Below are 17,380 nucleotides of genomic sequence, written 5' to 3' on the forward strand. Positions count from 1 at the left end.
TTTAACGATAAAGCACATATCATTCAGAATCCCTGAGCCACTAAACTTGTACATTAATGATATTGGGGATGGTCTAGAGGACAATATCTGGTTATTTTCTAATGATACTAAGTTGAGTCAAGCAATAAGGGGCATCTGATTCAGAATCCTTACATGATGACTTAAATTGATCGATTTTATCGGCTGTTGTTAATGAATGGTGTTTCAGTTTGTAAGATTAAGTTATGTTTCAGACAGGGACATTACAAGTAGAGTATTATATTAAGAATTTATTGTATTAAAGAATTCATTATAATGAAGTTGATGTAAGTAGTCAGTGAAGCTAGAGACTTGGGGTTATAGTGGCTAGGGATAAAGTTTAGGAATCACACTGCTAAGATGGTGGCTAAGTCATTGCATTGGATAACAGCACTGTTAGAATTAAATGTAAACTTTTATGAAAAAAAGGAAGTTTTTCTCCCACTTTACAAGGCTTCAGTGAGACCACATTTGGACTATTGTGTAGAGGTAGGATTACATGGATTTCCAAAAAGATGGAAAGACACTTTATAGTTTGAGGATTAGACAGAATAGAGGAGATATGATAGAAAAATACAAACTAGTAAGGGGATTTTGCAGCCTATGGCAAATGGAAGTTGACTAAGGGCTTGGTTAGAAAGCATGTGAACTACAGGTTCTTGTGGTATATGGTGAGTGTGTGGAATGGGCTATCATTAATGTTGTGACTGTATCTTTGGTTAATGTATTCAAATAGATATGATAGGTATGTAGGCATGAATGACCTGTCCTACAATCTCTCATGACAAGTTGGGCTTGTTTTGTTGTTGGTGATAATTTTGATGGATATACTGTTCCTAAACATACTAGGTTTTTTTTTTTTTTTTTTTTTTTTTCAAATAGAGAAATTGATTATGCTTGCTTGCTTATTGCTCTTTACACCTATGAGGTGCACGAGTTTAGTGTGTCGTCCTCTTCGGTCCAGTGCTGCCTCTCTTGCTCTCCCCCAGCTTGACCATCCTGGTTTGTTTTGTTCTTCAATTACCATCTGGCACCATGTCATTTTATGTTTTCCCCTTTTCCTTTTACCATCAGGCACCCATGTCAGTGCTGTTCTTATGTGTTCTAATGTTGGTATTCTCAATACATTGCCTATCCATGTCCATCTGCATTTCGTTAACTCTATTGTGATGGGTTTGGTTGTATATTTCAGTATCTGAAATTTTATTTGGCCAGTAAATTTTGAGAATTCTGCAAAGATGTTTTGTTTAGAAGACAACAATTTTATTTTCTTGTTGTTTGGTTAATTTCAGTGATTCACTTCCATAAAGTAGTACAGATTTAACAGTTGGATTATAAAAATTCAACTGTTAAACATTTATAAAAATTTGCTCCTTTAAGTTTATTTTTATATTTGATGATTTCCAAATTTTCTGTAAAGTTTTAAATGTGTAGCAAGATTCTTTAATTCGTATTGTGATGTCTTCATTGGTACCACTTTCTTTGTTGACCGTTTCTCTGAGGTAACTAAAAGTGTTTGTCACTTCTACTTAATTTCCATTTATAAAGATTGGGTCATTCTGTTTACTGCTGATTTTTAATATTTTGGTTTTCTTCTCATTGATGTATAAGCCTATATGTTGTCTTAATTTTCATGTCTCCAAATCTGGATGATAGTAGTACGGTGTCATCAGCATAGTCCAAATCTTCTAATGTGGTGTCACTGTTCCAGTTTTCAGGTCTTTCAGGGTGTGCTGTGCTGCATTATCCAATCTATGACGATGAAAAGTATTCCAGGCATGACACAGCCTTCCTTAACACCTGTTTTGATGTCAAAGCGTTCGAAAGTTGTTCCATTTACTAGAATTTGCCCTTTACTTCCATCATACAAATCTTTTATGATATTTATTATTTTGTCAGGGAATCTATAAATTTTCAGAATTTTCCATAGACATTCTCTGCGAATGCTTTATCAATAAAGTTGAGATATATAGTTGAATTTAATTCAACACTCTGTTCAATTATGTTTCTAAGAATAAAAATTTCATTCACCGTGCTTCTTCCATTTCTAAAACCTACTTGTTCTATTCTCAGTATTTTCCCAGTGCTATCTTCTATTCTATTTATTATGATCCTAGTGAAGATCTCTGATGGTACTGACAATAGGCTGATTCCTTTCTATTTGGTGCATTCTGTAAGATCACCTTTTTTTTTTGAATTTTGACTATTTGTGATTATTTCCAAGTACTCGAAACTTTCTCAGATAGATGCCCATATGAGATTAAATAGTTTGTACAATATAGTTGCTGATGTTTTTAAGTTAGCTTTGAGCAGTTCAGCACTAATGTTATCATTTCCACTCGCTTTTCTTTTGGATCTTAATTGCTTCCATGATTTCTTGCACTGTGATCTCTCCTATGTTAACATCATGTTCGAATTCATTTAGTATCTCCTCGAAAGGGGACTCAATATTTGGATTTATAGAATCATCTTTAACATTTAATAGTTCTTCAAAGTACTCTTTCTATCTTTGTTGGACCGTTTTTATCTTTAATCCCCACATTCATTCTTCTGGTAGGTCCCTCCAAGTTGTCTTATAATTTTGTAAACTTCACCAAGATTTTCAGTATCATTTGCTTTCTGAGCATCTTCAGCCAACAGCTGATAGTAGTTTCTCTTGTCATTTCTGGTGGAGCGCTTCACCGTCTTATGCACTTCTTGGTGTTGCTTCTGATATTCTCTGCATAATCTTTCTGACTTGGAGTTATTTATTTTCTCTTTTATCATTTTTCTTTCAGGAAATACAGTTTTAATGTATTTCCTGTAATCCATTCTTTGTGTAACTTCCCACGTGCCACTTCTAAAATATCTTCTGCAGATTTGTTAAAGTCTTTACACCTTTCCCAGTTGGCTTCAATCTTATTTTCCTCATCATTTTCATTTGATTCTTCCAAAACTGAGAATCTGTTTTTCAGTTCATTGGTAAATTTCTCTTTTGCTTTCTTGTCCTTCAATTTATCAATGTTATATTTAATTTTCTTATTCTTTCTTAGTTTTCGATTTCTTGATAGCTTTAGTTTTACTACTGCAGTTAGCAGAAAATGGTCTGAAGCTACATCAGCTTCTCTTTTGACCTTTACATCTTGTAATATCCTCTTGAAAGTATTACATATAGCAGTGTAATCAATCTGATCTTTGGTTTTTCCATCAGGGGAAATGCATGTTATTTTATGAATTTCCTTTATGTTTGAAGATGCTACTGCCTATGATTGAGGTTATTTAATTCATGATGCAACTTTTTACATCAGAATGATGTAAAAACTTCTCTATTTTCATTTTATTCACCACTTGCTTCGTTTCCTATAGCACGTTGATCATCCGTCTTTCTTTTACCTACTTTAACATTCAAGTCTCCCATCAAAATTAGTAAATCATGTTTAGGAACTTTATCAATCACTTTTTGAAGTTGATCATAGAATTGGGCTTGCTCCATTTCTTCAGCATCATTTGTGAAAGCATATACTTGACGATGGTCAATTTCATCAACTTGGAGAAAAATCTAACTTTAATTATTTGATTGCTTACTGAGTTCCAACCCATCAGGCTTTTCCTTGCTTTCTCACTTACAATCACTACAACTCCTTTCTCATGTCTTTCATCATCTCCAGAACACAACATGCAGTATTTGTTGGTTGTTCTTATCTCACCAAAGCCTGTCCATCTTGTTTCAGCAATCCTAAGATATCAGTACCATATTTACTCATCTCATAGACTATCTGCCTAGTTTATCAAATCAGATACATTGTTCTGATTTTAAGGTGAGTGATTGACCTCGCTGCAAGTGAGGTTCCATAAGGCTTGGCCACACCTGCTTCACAGTTGTTGATTCCTCTCCAAAGTCCTGTAAATTGATGTCTGTCAGGGAACCATGGGTCATAGCACTCTTCCCCAAGGGATTTCTTACTTCACTCATGGTTTCTGTAATCAGGGATTTTTTACGAGGGTGGGTGATTAGCCCATCGCCCAACCTTCCTCTTTTACCCGGGCTTAGGACCAGCATAGTGTCTTGCATAAGTTCCACCTATGGCAGAGTTAGAAATTGATTATATGACCTTATTTTTGCGATATGGAAATATTATGGCATTATTATTAAGTAAAGTGAAATTTTGTTGCACTTAAGTTATACTCTCAAACATATGTGATAAAGTAAGTAGTGATGATGAAAGTTTTTCCAGTTGGTTAGACTATCAATTAAAATTGCCAAGAAATTATATTCTTGGTTTAACCACTTACCAGCCAAGACATCTATAGACGTTAAGGTTATCATGGATGTGAAGTGCATATTAAAATTGTAATACCATTGGTATTACATTGAAATATATGATGGATATGAAGCATATGATGATGTGTATTTGATCCATAATGGCCGGTAAGGAGGTTAAGTAATCCTTTATACATGGTACCTGAAAGGTACCATGTGCTTTGCATAATGGGATACCAAGGCAGTTGATGTGAAGTCATTAGGCCTAGTCATGAAGATACTTCATCTGCAAACTTTGTTTGCTTACACTTGGATAAAGGATTAAACTAAGAATATAATTTCTTGACATTTTTAATTTGTAGGCAGTGATATCTCACATGAATAAGCACTTGCCAAGTGATGTGAACTTTCAAAGGAATAAAAATTTGTTTTGCTCTCACTATAGTAGATATCATTAGATATTATTAGTAATAGTGCAGATGTGGTAGCCCTGCAAGAGGATTTGAATAAGCTAGATAGATGGGCAAATGAATGGGGGTATCAGTTTAATGCAGCAAAATGTAAGGTCTTGAGGTTTGGGAAACATCGATGGGATGCTGCATACTCTATAGGAGGAGTTATACTGGAGGAAGTAGGGGAGACAAGAGATCTGGGGTTGATGATTGATAGAAACCTGAAATTTAGGGGACATATTGCAAAGGTGGTGAAGGTAACACAGAGGATTGCTGCAATTATGAGAAGGACACTGACCTGCAGAGATAAAAGGGTTACATTCTGTTGTATAAGTCTCTGATCAGACCACACTTAGACTATTGTTCTCAGATTTGGTCCCCAGGATTTGAAGGGGATAAATTAACTGTGGAAAGGGTACAGAGACGGATGACAAAGATGGTTTCAGGACTGTACAATTTTGGTTATGAGGATCGGCTGAGGGAATGTGGACTGCAGAGTTTGGCAGATAGAAGAAGGAGAGGTGATATGATTGAGACTTTTAAACTGTTGAGAGGTGGTTACAGGGTTGACACTGGGAAGTTCTTTCGCTTGGTTGAACAGCGGGAGGGGGTGATGACAAGAGGCCATCCCTGGAAGTTACGAAAGGAAACTGTGAGCAAGAGGGTGAGGAGTGGTTTCTTTGCATGGAGGGTGGTTGAACTGTGAAATGCATTGCCTGATGGAGTGGTGAGAGTGAGAACGGTCAATGAGTTTAAGGAGTGGTATGATAGACTTTGTGTTTCTTAGGGAGGGCCTCCTCTCGATGAGTCTTGACAGACTTTATGTTCTTAGGAAGGACCTCCCACGATGAGTCTTTTGATTCCATGGAGGCCTGAATAATAATAATCATTATAACAATTATCACTGTGACAAACTACTAAAGTCCTGACCTAAGTCTCATAGCACAATGCTATTTTATAGAAAATTTAGTGTAGTGAACTGTAACTACTATAAAAAAAAACTATTTCTGTGGTCCCTATCGATTTGCTGTTAATAAGCTTATAATTTATTGTTTGACTGACTCCAAATAGATGGGATAAGGCACAAGAAGAGGAGAAAGAAGCTAACTGTAATTTATTGGCAATGAAAAAAAAAGAACAGAAGCAAGTAAGCAAAATTCCTTGTTTTGTAAAGATATTAATTTGAAAAATACAAAGAAGACAAAATAACCATTGCAAGATGTTATGTTCAGTTAGTAAAGATCAGAAAAAGAAAGTCGTAGCTATAATATTTAATACTAAATATGGGGATATGCTTCTTGATGTGGACACACAAGGAAATGGGCAATTGGACAGTGAGACTTATTTGTATCTCTGGTCCCACAGAATATTTTATTATGGAGGAAGTGGAGAAAATTTTCGTCATTATGATAAGGCAGCTGAAAAAGGAAAAGTTGGTCCTTGTTGGAGATCTAAAAAGCTGAGTAAGAAATGAACACCAGATACATGAAAATGTTTTGAGAAAATTTGGAGGAAAGAGCAAAGCTAATAATCAGAAATTTCAATGTGGAAAGGTAGCTGAAGTAGAAGATATTTGAACAGATTCTTGAATGTTGAAGAGATATGAAAGTTTGATGCTGGCTACACTGCATAATTCAGAAGGTTGCATTTTGGATGATTGGGTCAGGCCTTTCATAGTTCCCATCTATAAGAAGGCAAATTACAGAAGAATTTCCCTATTAAATGTTCTGGGTAAGATTTATACAAGAATACTCTAGAAGAGTAAAAAAAAAAATTGTGGAAGAGAAACTTGGAAAAAATAGGTTGGGTTCAGACCAAATAAGGGTTGTAAGAATCAGATTTTCACTTAATGACAAATAGTTAAGAAATCATCTGAATAATACAAGGTGCCAAGAAATGTGCTTAATGAAAGTGTGACAAAATCCTCTTTCCCAGGTGCAAAAATTCACAATATTAGTCACACCATCTGGATGCAAAAAGGTAAATCGAAAGAAATTATTGTCTTGGTTGGTACAAATGATTTGAGAGGTGAAGTATTCTGTAGGGGGGGGGATGTAGAAGAGATGTTAGAAGAGGCAAAAGTGAAGAGCAAGAAGGTGAAAATAGTAAGTCTCCTACCACACTATGATAGCGGTGAACTGAGGAGGATGTTGGTAGCCAATGAATCTGTATGTAGACTCTACAGAAGTAATGATGTATGATTTGTTGATCTGTGGTCTCTGGTTGATGGAAAAAAGGATTTGTACAACATTGATGGAATGCATCTAAATGGTTTTGGTGTTAGGTGTCTAGAGAGAGAGCTTTGTTCACTAAGCATGTTGAAGTGCAAATTAACAAAAACTTAAGCAATTATGTTGGAAGCAGGTGAGTTTGTGTGAAGGCACCCATGAAGCAAGTGAGTGTGAGAATGACCAAGTGTGGAATCTAGCCTCTCAAGCAAAAAAATTGAATAAGGTAGTCAATTCAGGAAATCAAGGTGGTGGTGGTGGCGGAGTAAAGGGATTAGTGAGACCTGGCTAACAGCAGATAATGTAGTTACAGGGATTGAATGTGAAGGGTTTAGTATTTTCAGGGAAGATAGGAATTGGAGAGGAGTATTGCTGATGATAACAGATGAATTGCAGCCAAAAAGAATAGGAGACAAGCTGGATGATGGCTGTTTATTTGAAACAGTTTGGTGTAAGATTAAGGCCAGTAAGACATAATATACAGATGGTTGTTGCTGTAGGCCAAGGAGTTCCACAGATGATTTGGAAGACATGCATTGCCAAATTAGCACAATGAGTACAGGTTGAGTGATTATTATGGGGAACTACAGCTATGGAGATATAGACTCAAATGAAGAAAGATTGCATGGTGGGAAGATAATAGAATTTATACACCTACTAAGAGATAATTACTTAAGGTAGTATGTGACGGAGGGGACTAGGGGTGGTAGGTATTGGACCTGGTCATATGATCAGAAGAGCTATGGTGAAAGTGACCATGCAGACTTGACTTGGGAGATTGTACAATATGAGGAATATTCTGTCAAGAAGGGGTATATGTGGAACTACATGTTAGGTGATTATAACAAGCTTAAGAAGAAGTTTAAATCTGTGCCACAGCATAAAACACTGCAAGATAAGGATATTAGTAGTGCATGGGATATAGTTAAGGGTCATCTAGAGGAAGCAGTATGAAATTGTATACATAGGGTAAGGAGAGTTAATAAGGTATGACTTAGATGGATCAGTAATATCATTAAGTGTGAGGTGCAGAAGAAGAAAATGCTGTGAGAGGGTATATAAGGAGAAAGGTGACCAGCATAGCAAAGAAGGCAAAATTAGATTATGAGAAGAATTTAGCCAAGCAGGCCAAAGGAAATCCCAGAAAGTTCTTTTGTTATGTGGCATAGTTATTATCTTTTGCCTATGTGGGCAACAGATAATAACTATAGAAGATTAACCTTAATAAGTGATAATGGTCACAAGGAGACTGAAGTTTTTGTGAATTAGAGGTTCTTAGGATATTGCAGAATCTCGGTGTAAATACAGCTGTGGGATTAGTTGAGATATCAGCTAGGGTTCTGCTGGAATGTGCAAGGGAACTGGCATTGCCTCTCATTATGCTCTGTAATTTAAGTCTCAGTGTTCGTAGAGTTCAATGGGAGTGGAAAGAGGACGAAATAATTCCCTTGCATAAGGGCTCAAAGACTGCAGTGGCAAATTATAGAGCAATCAGTATCTCAGGCATAGTGGTGAAAGTACTAGAAAAATTGGTCAGAAAGAGAATTCAAGAATAGGTGGATAAAAATATGATACTGTATGATGGGCAGCATGACTAACCTTTTATAATAGAGTAACAGTGGAGTTGGAAAAAAGAAATGGCTACATGATAATTTTGCTGGATTTTGCAAAGGCATTTGACAGAATAGCACAGGAAGTCTGTTATGCAAATTAGAACAAATGGGGATGGATATGACACTGGTTAAGTGAATAAGAGGGTGGCTGCTGGACAGATATCAAAATGTGGTATATGGAGGGTAGAATCGAGGCGAAAACAAGTGACTAGTGGTGTTCCATACGGTTTAGTGCTGGGACCATTTGCTGTTTCATTTGTACATAAATGATATAGGAAATAACCTGAAAGGAAATATTCAGTTGTTTGCTGATGATACGAAATTAGGTAGAGCAAGACGTGTGGAGAGCTTGCAGGATGATTTAAATATGCTGTCAGTATGGGCAAAAGATAATGGGTGTCAGTTAAATGTGGAAAAGTGTAAAGTTATGCATTTTGGGAAAAATAGATTACAAGCCATGTATCATATTGATGGCACTATACTCCAGGAAATAGATGAAGCTAGAGATTTAGGGGTGGTAATAAAGGTCTGCTTAGTAGGAGTGTGAGGACTAGATTTTTTGCTTGGAGAGTTGTGAACGAGTGGAATGGGTTGCCAGAGTCAATTTTGAGTGCTTTGTCTGTTAATGGGTTCAAGGAGAGGTATAATAGATTGTGTGGTTGGGTTTCCTGTGATGAGTCTTTGACTCCATGCAGGTGCTCACATAATAATAATAATAATGATATAATGGATAAGTAGAACATTATACAGAATCTTGTGGTATACACTGGGTGGCCACAATTAAAGAGAAGGTGTTCAGAGCCCTGTAGCGAAAAATGTATTGGATGAAATTCAGTCACACTTGGTGCTAGTACATGCTGGAATGTGAGGTTTTAATTTACAGGGGGGGGAGTACAAAATTCTGCCACCAGGGGACATTTGGCACTATATGTGTGTGGTCTGGGATTAATTAAACCGTAATGGCTAGAAGAGAGACAACGAATCAATTTTTGTGTTGTTCATGTAATTTACAGATGTGATTCAATATCTCTTCCTTTCTAAGAACTGCATTCTGTGAATGATATTTTCGACAGCATGATGCAACAGATTTGCATTGATTTGCTTCGCATGCTGTGTTATTCTGTCTTTCAAGGTTGCTAAATCAGGAACATGTTCTTCATACATCAAAATCCACAAGGGTTGTGATCAGGCAAACGAGGTGGCCATGCTGTGGAAAATGCATGGCCACCTAATCACTGTGTGTTTCGTGAAGTGTTTTCATAACATTCGCTGTACTGACAATCCAATGTGAAGTGGTGCTCCATCCTGCATGAATATGGTAGTCAAGGCATCTTCGCTGCTGCAGATGCAGAACAAGAACGTTGCGCAGCATCTCTCAATACCTGACAGCAGAGACAGTACAAATCACTGGTTCTTTCAGCAAAGTTCTTTGAAAAAGTGTGGACCGATAATAAAGGATGCAAGGAAACCACATCACACTATGACTTTCGGTGAGTGTAAAGGTCTGATGGAGCATGAGGATTATTCGTATCCCAAATGTGGCAATTGTGTGAGTTAACACTACCATTCAGATAAAAATGTTCTTTGTCACTCCACAAGATCCTCCATGGCTATACATCATCCAACTCCATTCATTCAGTCTTAGAATATCAGTGCAAACTGCAGTCGAAATTCCCCATCACCATGAATCAAAGCTTGAGTATGGGAGATCTTGTATGGGAAAAATCTTTGCATTTGGTGCAGAATTTTCCACCCAGTTGGGTTATGGCACGCCCAATTGCCTTGATAGTGTAAAAAATTTGTTATTTTATGTTTTTGTCTTTTTTATTATTCAAAACTTATACTCATTATTTCTCTTCACAATTTATTCATGCTAATTGAATGTACAATAAGAGTTAACACTAAACATTCAAAACCTCGCAGGCTCTATACTTTTCGACAATATTAGTTTGGATTCAATTTAATCAACCTTGCTTTACAATTCTTCTTTAAACAAATTGAGTAGTGCACTAATTATTACTACAAATTATTCATACACTAAACAGATTTGTGCATACTACATCATATTTTAATTCAGACATTAAATTATATCACACACTCTAAACTGTCACATATACCAACTCTATTAATAACTCAGCAGGTTATGTCACAAAATTTAACTCATGACCTAGAGTCCTTATTACTGTTTTCTTAACTCTAACAAAATTTCAATAGAATAGCAATTTCTGCCAAAAATTTCACTTCTAGAAAATTCGTATACAAGGCCTCACTTTTTAGTCATCTAGTCCACAATAGTAGATCGTTATCGTCGTCTTTTACCATCCAATATAGCTCATTACTGGGTGCCTTTTATGATATCGAAAATATTTCATCAATGGAGACTTTTAGGAGACTTGGCAGCTGGAATTCCGGAACTGACCATCATTACTGCATAATCAAACCTTCTATCACTTCCGGATGTCTGTTGGCAGGACATGGATCTGCGACCTTGAATCGGCAAGACACACTGGAATTCCTTGCATCGAGGACTGGAACCGAGAGCCAGAACAGTGTCTGGGTAGAGGCGATGACAAAACCAAAAAGTGCACACCTAAGCTCCACAAGCCACCACCGAGAAGGAGCCTTCTCAACTACCTGCAGGAAAAGGGAGCCCAGATCTATCGATCCTTCCCCTTTTTGTTCTCTTTCTTCGACCTTGGAACTGCTACTGTTTCATCCCCCCCCCCCCCCAGCTTTTCTTGGAAGGGCTTTCCCAGCCACTTTGATATTGCTGTATTAAGGCAGGAAACCCCGTACATACTTGACCTTCGCGATAGTGATTGCCTTTGGTCATATCTTAATCCATCTGGGATATATCTTTGTTTTAACTATCCTTTGTTACAATTTAATTTATATTTAACTTTCTTTGTTCTTTGTTGTTATACAATATTTTGGCGATTATACGATTTAACGTTTCACTCTAAAATATTTCCATATTACATAAACATGAGAAAAATTGCTAATTAAGCACAAGTATTTTGTATGAATATTCGTTCTCCAGTAAAATCAGTATATAAGGATTTTCTGTACAGAATTCTTCTATACAAGATTTTACAATATTGCCTGAGCACTGCTGGATCCTTGTGTGTTATTCATTCCGTGTTCCATGACAGCAGTTGAAACTTTGTTAACTTGTTGAGGAATAATCCGTTTTGGCCTTCTTCCTGGTCTCACTGCTAAAAATCTGCTATTTTCAAATTGTAAAATCATTTTTTTAATATTTGTTATTGTCACTGGACTTTTACTCCTATCCTCCTTCTTCTTCCTAACATTGAATTTAGGCCATGTGGCCTGTTCTGGTCTCATGCCATTTCTTTCTTGGTCTTTCGATTCTTCTTTTTCCCCTTATTTTGTATCTGTATAATATTTTTGGTAGTCTGCTGTTGTCCATTGTATTTAAATGTTCTAGCCATTTTTGTTTATACTGTCTTATGCAGTAATTAATTGGTTTTATTTTCAGGGATTGTAAGATTTCTTCATTTGTTTTGTGGTCCCACTTGGTATATCCAGCTGTTTTTCTGAGGAACTTCATTTCTGCTGTTTGAATTCGTTTTTCATCTTTCCTTTTCATGGTCATGTTTCACTTCTGTGTAGTAGAGCTGGTTTTGACAAGACATTATATAGTCTGATTCTAGTGTGTTTTTGTACTAGATCTCTTAAATATATTTATTATGCCATTTACTTTGACAAAGTTTGATATTTTAGCATCTGTCTTTTTCTTCTTCGTATGATAGATCACATCCCAAGTATCTGAAAGTGTTTACTTGTTCTAGTATTTTATTATCTATCACTATTTTACTTATTGGGTTTTCTCCTTTGAATGCCATTTTTTTGTTTTTTCTTTAGATATTGTCATATTATATTGCTTTGAGATATCATTTAATGATTTTAATGATCTTTGTAAGTCATCTTCTGATGTAGCTAATACTATTTGATCATCTGCAAATAGTAGTGTATCTATCTTCATTTGCAGGGTCATTTGTATACCAAATGGGTTATGCTGTTTCCAGATTGTTAATATTTCATTTATATATATATTGAAAAGCAGAGGTGAGAGAGTACATCTTGTCGTACTCCTCTTGATATATCTTTCCATTCTGAGATGCATTCTAATTTAACTGCTATTTTATTTCCTGTATATATTTCTTGAATAGATTGTAAAAGTTGGTTTGGTATGTTTAAATCGGTTAATATTTTAAACAATTTTTGTCTACTAATTTTTCAAATCCTTTTTTCGTAATCAATAAAGGCCACGTGCGTTTCTTTTTGAAATTCTCTTCTCTTTTCTATTAATAATTTTAAAGTAAAAATTGGATCTATACAGGATCGGCCTTTTTGGAAACCATTTTGTTCTTCTAGTAATTTGTCTTCTACAATGCTGCTTAGTTTCTCTTTTAATATTCCTGCATATATTTTATATCCTGTATTCAGCAGGCTAATTCCCCTATAATTATTGCAATTGTCTTTATTTCCTTTTTTATACATTGGGATAACAAAGAGTTAGGGGTTTTTCCAGACATCCAAAGCATATTAAAAAATTTCAGAAGTCTTTCATTAAATTTTCACCTGCATTTTTGTATAGTTCTATATTTATATTGTCTTCTCCTGGTATTTTCCTGTTTTTCATCTTCTTTATTATATTTTTCAGTTCTGACATTGTGATATTTTCTATTAGGTCATTCTTTGTCTTATAAAATTTTATTTCATTGTTCTCATCTGTCCAGAGATTTTGGAAATAGGTCACCCATTTTTCTAAATCTATTGTTTGTATTTTTATCTTTTCTTTTATTTCTTTATTCATGTATTTTATTACTTTATAGGTTTTGGGTTGTGGCTTAAATAAATCCTTTTCTAGTTCTGTTACGAAATTGTTCCATCATTCGCTATGTTTTTTCCTTACTTCTCGTTTTGCAATTGCACTATTTCTTTTATACTCTATTTCTGCTTCTATTGTTTTGGAATTTAGCTATTTCTGGTAACTGTCCTTTTTGGTTTTTATTATATTTTCTATTTCTTTGTTCCAGTCTCGTAGTCCTCTTTTTCTAATCCATTTGTGCTTTATTCCTAAGGTTTCTATTGCTGCTTTTGTGAGAATTTGTTTCAAATTTTCCCATTCATCTTCTGTGTCACTTGATTCATGTGTGGTTTTTTGATATTGTTGTCTAACTTGAGGATCCTGTAACGAAGAAATTTTGTAGCTTGGCTGGTAAGAATTTTCAATTCTATGTGTTTTTAGCCACTTTGGTTCAAAATGAATTTTTGCTGATACCATATAATGATCAGAGTTTAATTCAAAGCATTGATATGCTCTTACGTCTAAAATTAGCAGAGCTAATTTTAGACGTAAGACATCTTTCTCTATGTTTTTTCCTTACTTCTCGTTTTGCAATTGTACTATTTCTTTTATACTCTATTTCTGCTTCTATTGTTTTGGAATTTAACCTTCTATTCTTCAAGTGCTGGAATTCTTAAAATGTGTGCAGTGTTAGCATTATTGCATTGTTGATAGTCAAGCTTGACTAGTAAGGCGAGATCTATAGCAATTTAGTCCTATCATAATGACGTGAATCTGTTTCGGTCTTCCTTATATCCACCACCTCGTCAGTAGATTATACTATCACGAGATTCTATTGGCAATTGTCCACTGGTGACAGAATTTTGTGCTTTTTTTCTTCCCTGTAACTCAAAACCCCATGTTCCAGAGTGTACTTACACTGCATTTGTTGATTTTCATCCAATACATTTTTCACTACAGGGATCTGAACACATCCACTTTAATTATGGCCATCCTGTATTTAGGTCATGTCAGCAATTAAAATTACCAAAAATACTGGAAGATGGTTTGATGACAATGGTGTGCACAACAATCTTCATGTGGAAGATTGTTGTGCACACCATTTCTGCTCTCATTTCTGTTGTGAAAGAAAGTACCATTAAATTTGATATCAGAATCAGAGATATTAAATTTATCTGTTTGTTTTATTTGGCTTGAAAAGTAGCAATAATAACAATAAAAAGTAGGCAGAAATATGTAAAATTTCAAGTGGATTACCAATGAAAGAACCAATAGAACAAGTAAAATATATCAGCTATTTATGCCCAAATTTTTAGTGAAGATATCAAATTAAATATGGAAATAGATAATAGAATAAACAAAGTTAATATAGTGGGAGTCAGTTGAATAAGTTTATATAGAATAAGAAAAATAATGAGCAGTATGCAAAACAGTGTTAATTTATGGATCCTAGAGAGAGAGAGAGAGAGAGCGCTTAGAAATAAAACATTTTCTCATATAATGACACCTGTGGAGTATCCCTAACTAGAAAATAATATGTATGGCACAGTAAAATAAATTTTATAGGTATTATTTCTGAGAAAGTTTAAATTTTATTATGCAAATATTTCATTTATGTATCATAAGACATCACCAGTACAATTATCAAACAACAATAGGAATTGAATTAGAAAACAGTAGAGCCTATGCTTAAATTGGAATTCCTCTAAGTATATAGTCATGTGTTAATGGATTAAAATTATTGGGCTGAAATTAAAATTAATTAAATTAAAATATAATATATATTTAATACAATTGAGGATAACAATTTCCCAAACTTTTGCCATAGGGAGGCCATCATTACAATCAAGATTAGGTCTATGAAATAGGGTTTCAACACTTTCAAACAATAACCACCAATAATTGTCTGGACACCCCTGTTATTTGAAGTTATGGAACATTCCAGGTTTGTTAATAACATAAAAACTGGTGTACAGATAGTAGGAAAGCAGTGTTTCATCGTAGCAGCTGAATACAGATGGTATGGCAACACAACGTGAACTCAGTGATTTCAAGAGAGGTGTCATCGTTGGTTGTAACATTAGTGGCACATCCATACATCCAGTGCTGCTCAACTGGAGCATCCAGAATCAGTGGTTGGCAATGTGATCAACAAATGGAGATGTTCTGGCATCACTAGTGCAGGAAAACACCCTGGGCCGTCGCTGAAAATGACTGACAGGTAGAGGAGGAGTGTTAAAACTGATGGCATGCAAAAACTGGCTAAAATCGGCACAGAGCATCTGTTATGAGTTCCAGAGTGCCCAGTAACACCATTGTGAGCACTAATATTGTTATGATAAGAACTCCGTTTACTGGGTTTCCATGAAGAGCAGTGGCACACAAGCTGAACATCACAACAATGAACAAGGTGGCTCGTCTGGCCTGGTGCAAAGAGCATGTGAACTGGACAATTGACCAGTGGAAAATGGTACTCTGCAGCGATGAATCAAGGTTCACATGTTTCCAGTCTGATGGCAGGGTATGGAGGCAGCCTGGTGAACGGTTGTTCCCACAGTAAGTTTGGTGGTAGAGGAGTAATGGTGTGGAGTGCATTCAACTTGGTTGGAGTGGGACCACTGGTCATTGTCTGTGGTTCCATGAAGGCAGTACCTTGATATTCTGTGTAATCAGCTGCTGCCTACACTGTGGAGTTTTTATGGAATGGACCCATGGTATTATCAAGACAGCAATGCCCCATGCTACAAAGCTGCAGTTATGGAATGGTATGAAGAGATGGTGTTAAACAAGTGCCCTGACCTGCACAGAGTCCTGATCTCAACCCCATTGAACACCTGTGGGACCAATTGAAGTGGCAATTGAGGTCCAGAGCAGCATGTCCTCAATCTGTCGTTGAATTCAGCTGCTTTGATTATTGGGGTGCAGGAGGTGATCAAAGCCTAAAAGTGGATATATCCCAAAAAGTGGATATTAGAGTTCACCTGCTGCTATCAATTGTAAATTGCTAAAGTGTCTGGACAATTATTGGTAGATAGTGTATGTATAGGGGTAGCCAATAAGTCACGAAGGGGTTTAAACATTTAATAACTTATTTATGTATTTTTATTTTTTTGTTAATGAAATACAGAACCTGGAATTTTTTTATTGGTTATGAAAAGCCACATCACATAAATGCATTCCATTTTCATTTTCACAAAGAGAGGCTGTTTCTACAGCATGTTACATGACAGCTGTTAATGTTTCTAGCTGCATTGCCCTAATTTCTGCATGAATGTTCTTCAGCTTGTTGGATTGTCTGGGACTTCTTCACATGTACCTTTTCTTTCAGGTAACCCCATAGGAAGATGTCAGGAGCTGTCAGATCTGAAGAACATGATGGCCAGTTAATTGCACATCTTTGTAAAATGTATTATTATTATTATTGCGTGACACCTCCAGGGAGTTCAAAGTCTCATCAAGGGAGGGCACCTACTCTACAACTCTCTGTACACCTACACCAATGCCATCTACTGCCCATCACCACCACCACTAGTATTATGTGCCTTAGTTCCATTGTGGCTCTAGCTGTGTGGGCTGTGGCTCCATCTCTTTTAATTGTTTGTAATTTCCTAAATATTCCTTAGAATACCTGAAAAAAAAAAATGAAAAAAATTAATAATCTAAAAGGTTATTCACATTTTAATGACTTAATGGGCTAACTTGTATATATATGAATTGAAATATGTAAACTGACAATTGCTGGCATTATATGTGAATTCATAGCTGAGACAGTTGTCCTTAATGTTACAAAAATATCCAATTTATTCATCAGTTTCAAGGCTCTTTGCCCTGAATTGAATGAAAAATGGCTATATTACGAATGTTAGTTTTTTGCGTTTTTTTATTTTATATATTCTTTATTGTAAAGATTTACTTATTTATTTATTTAATTACTTTCTTTATTGTAAAGATTTACCTATTTTCTTACTTAAGGTGCATTGGGATTCTAATGGAAG

General features: G+C 35.6%; 1 protein-coding gene across 1 annotated transcript in view; it reads left to right on the plus strand.

Moving 5' to 3' along the window:
* The window catches only part of LOC150093729 (toll-interacting protein-like), a 117,176-nt gene that overhangs the window by 31,732 nt on the left and 68,064 nt on the right, over positions 1-17,380 (plus strand). The gene's annotated exons all lie outside the window — the stretch shown is intronic.

This window comes from Typopeltis vanoorti, chromosome 23 (genome assembly GCF_054136105.1).
Source record: "Typopeltis vanoorti isolate ZY-2024b chromosome 23, IOZ_Tvanoo_1.0, whole genome shotgun sequence".
In the NCBI taxonomy this organism is placed as follows: Eukaryota; Metazoa; Arthropoda; class Arachnida; order Uropygi; family Thelyphonidae; genus Typopeltis; species Typopeltis vanoorti.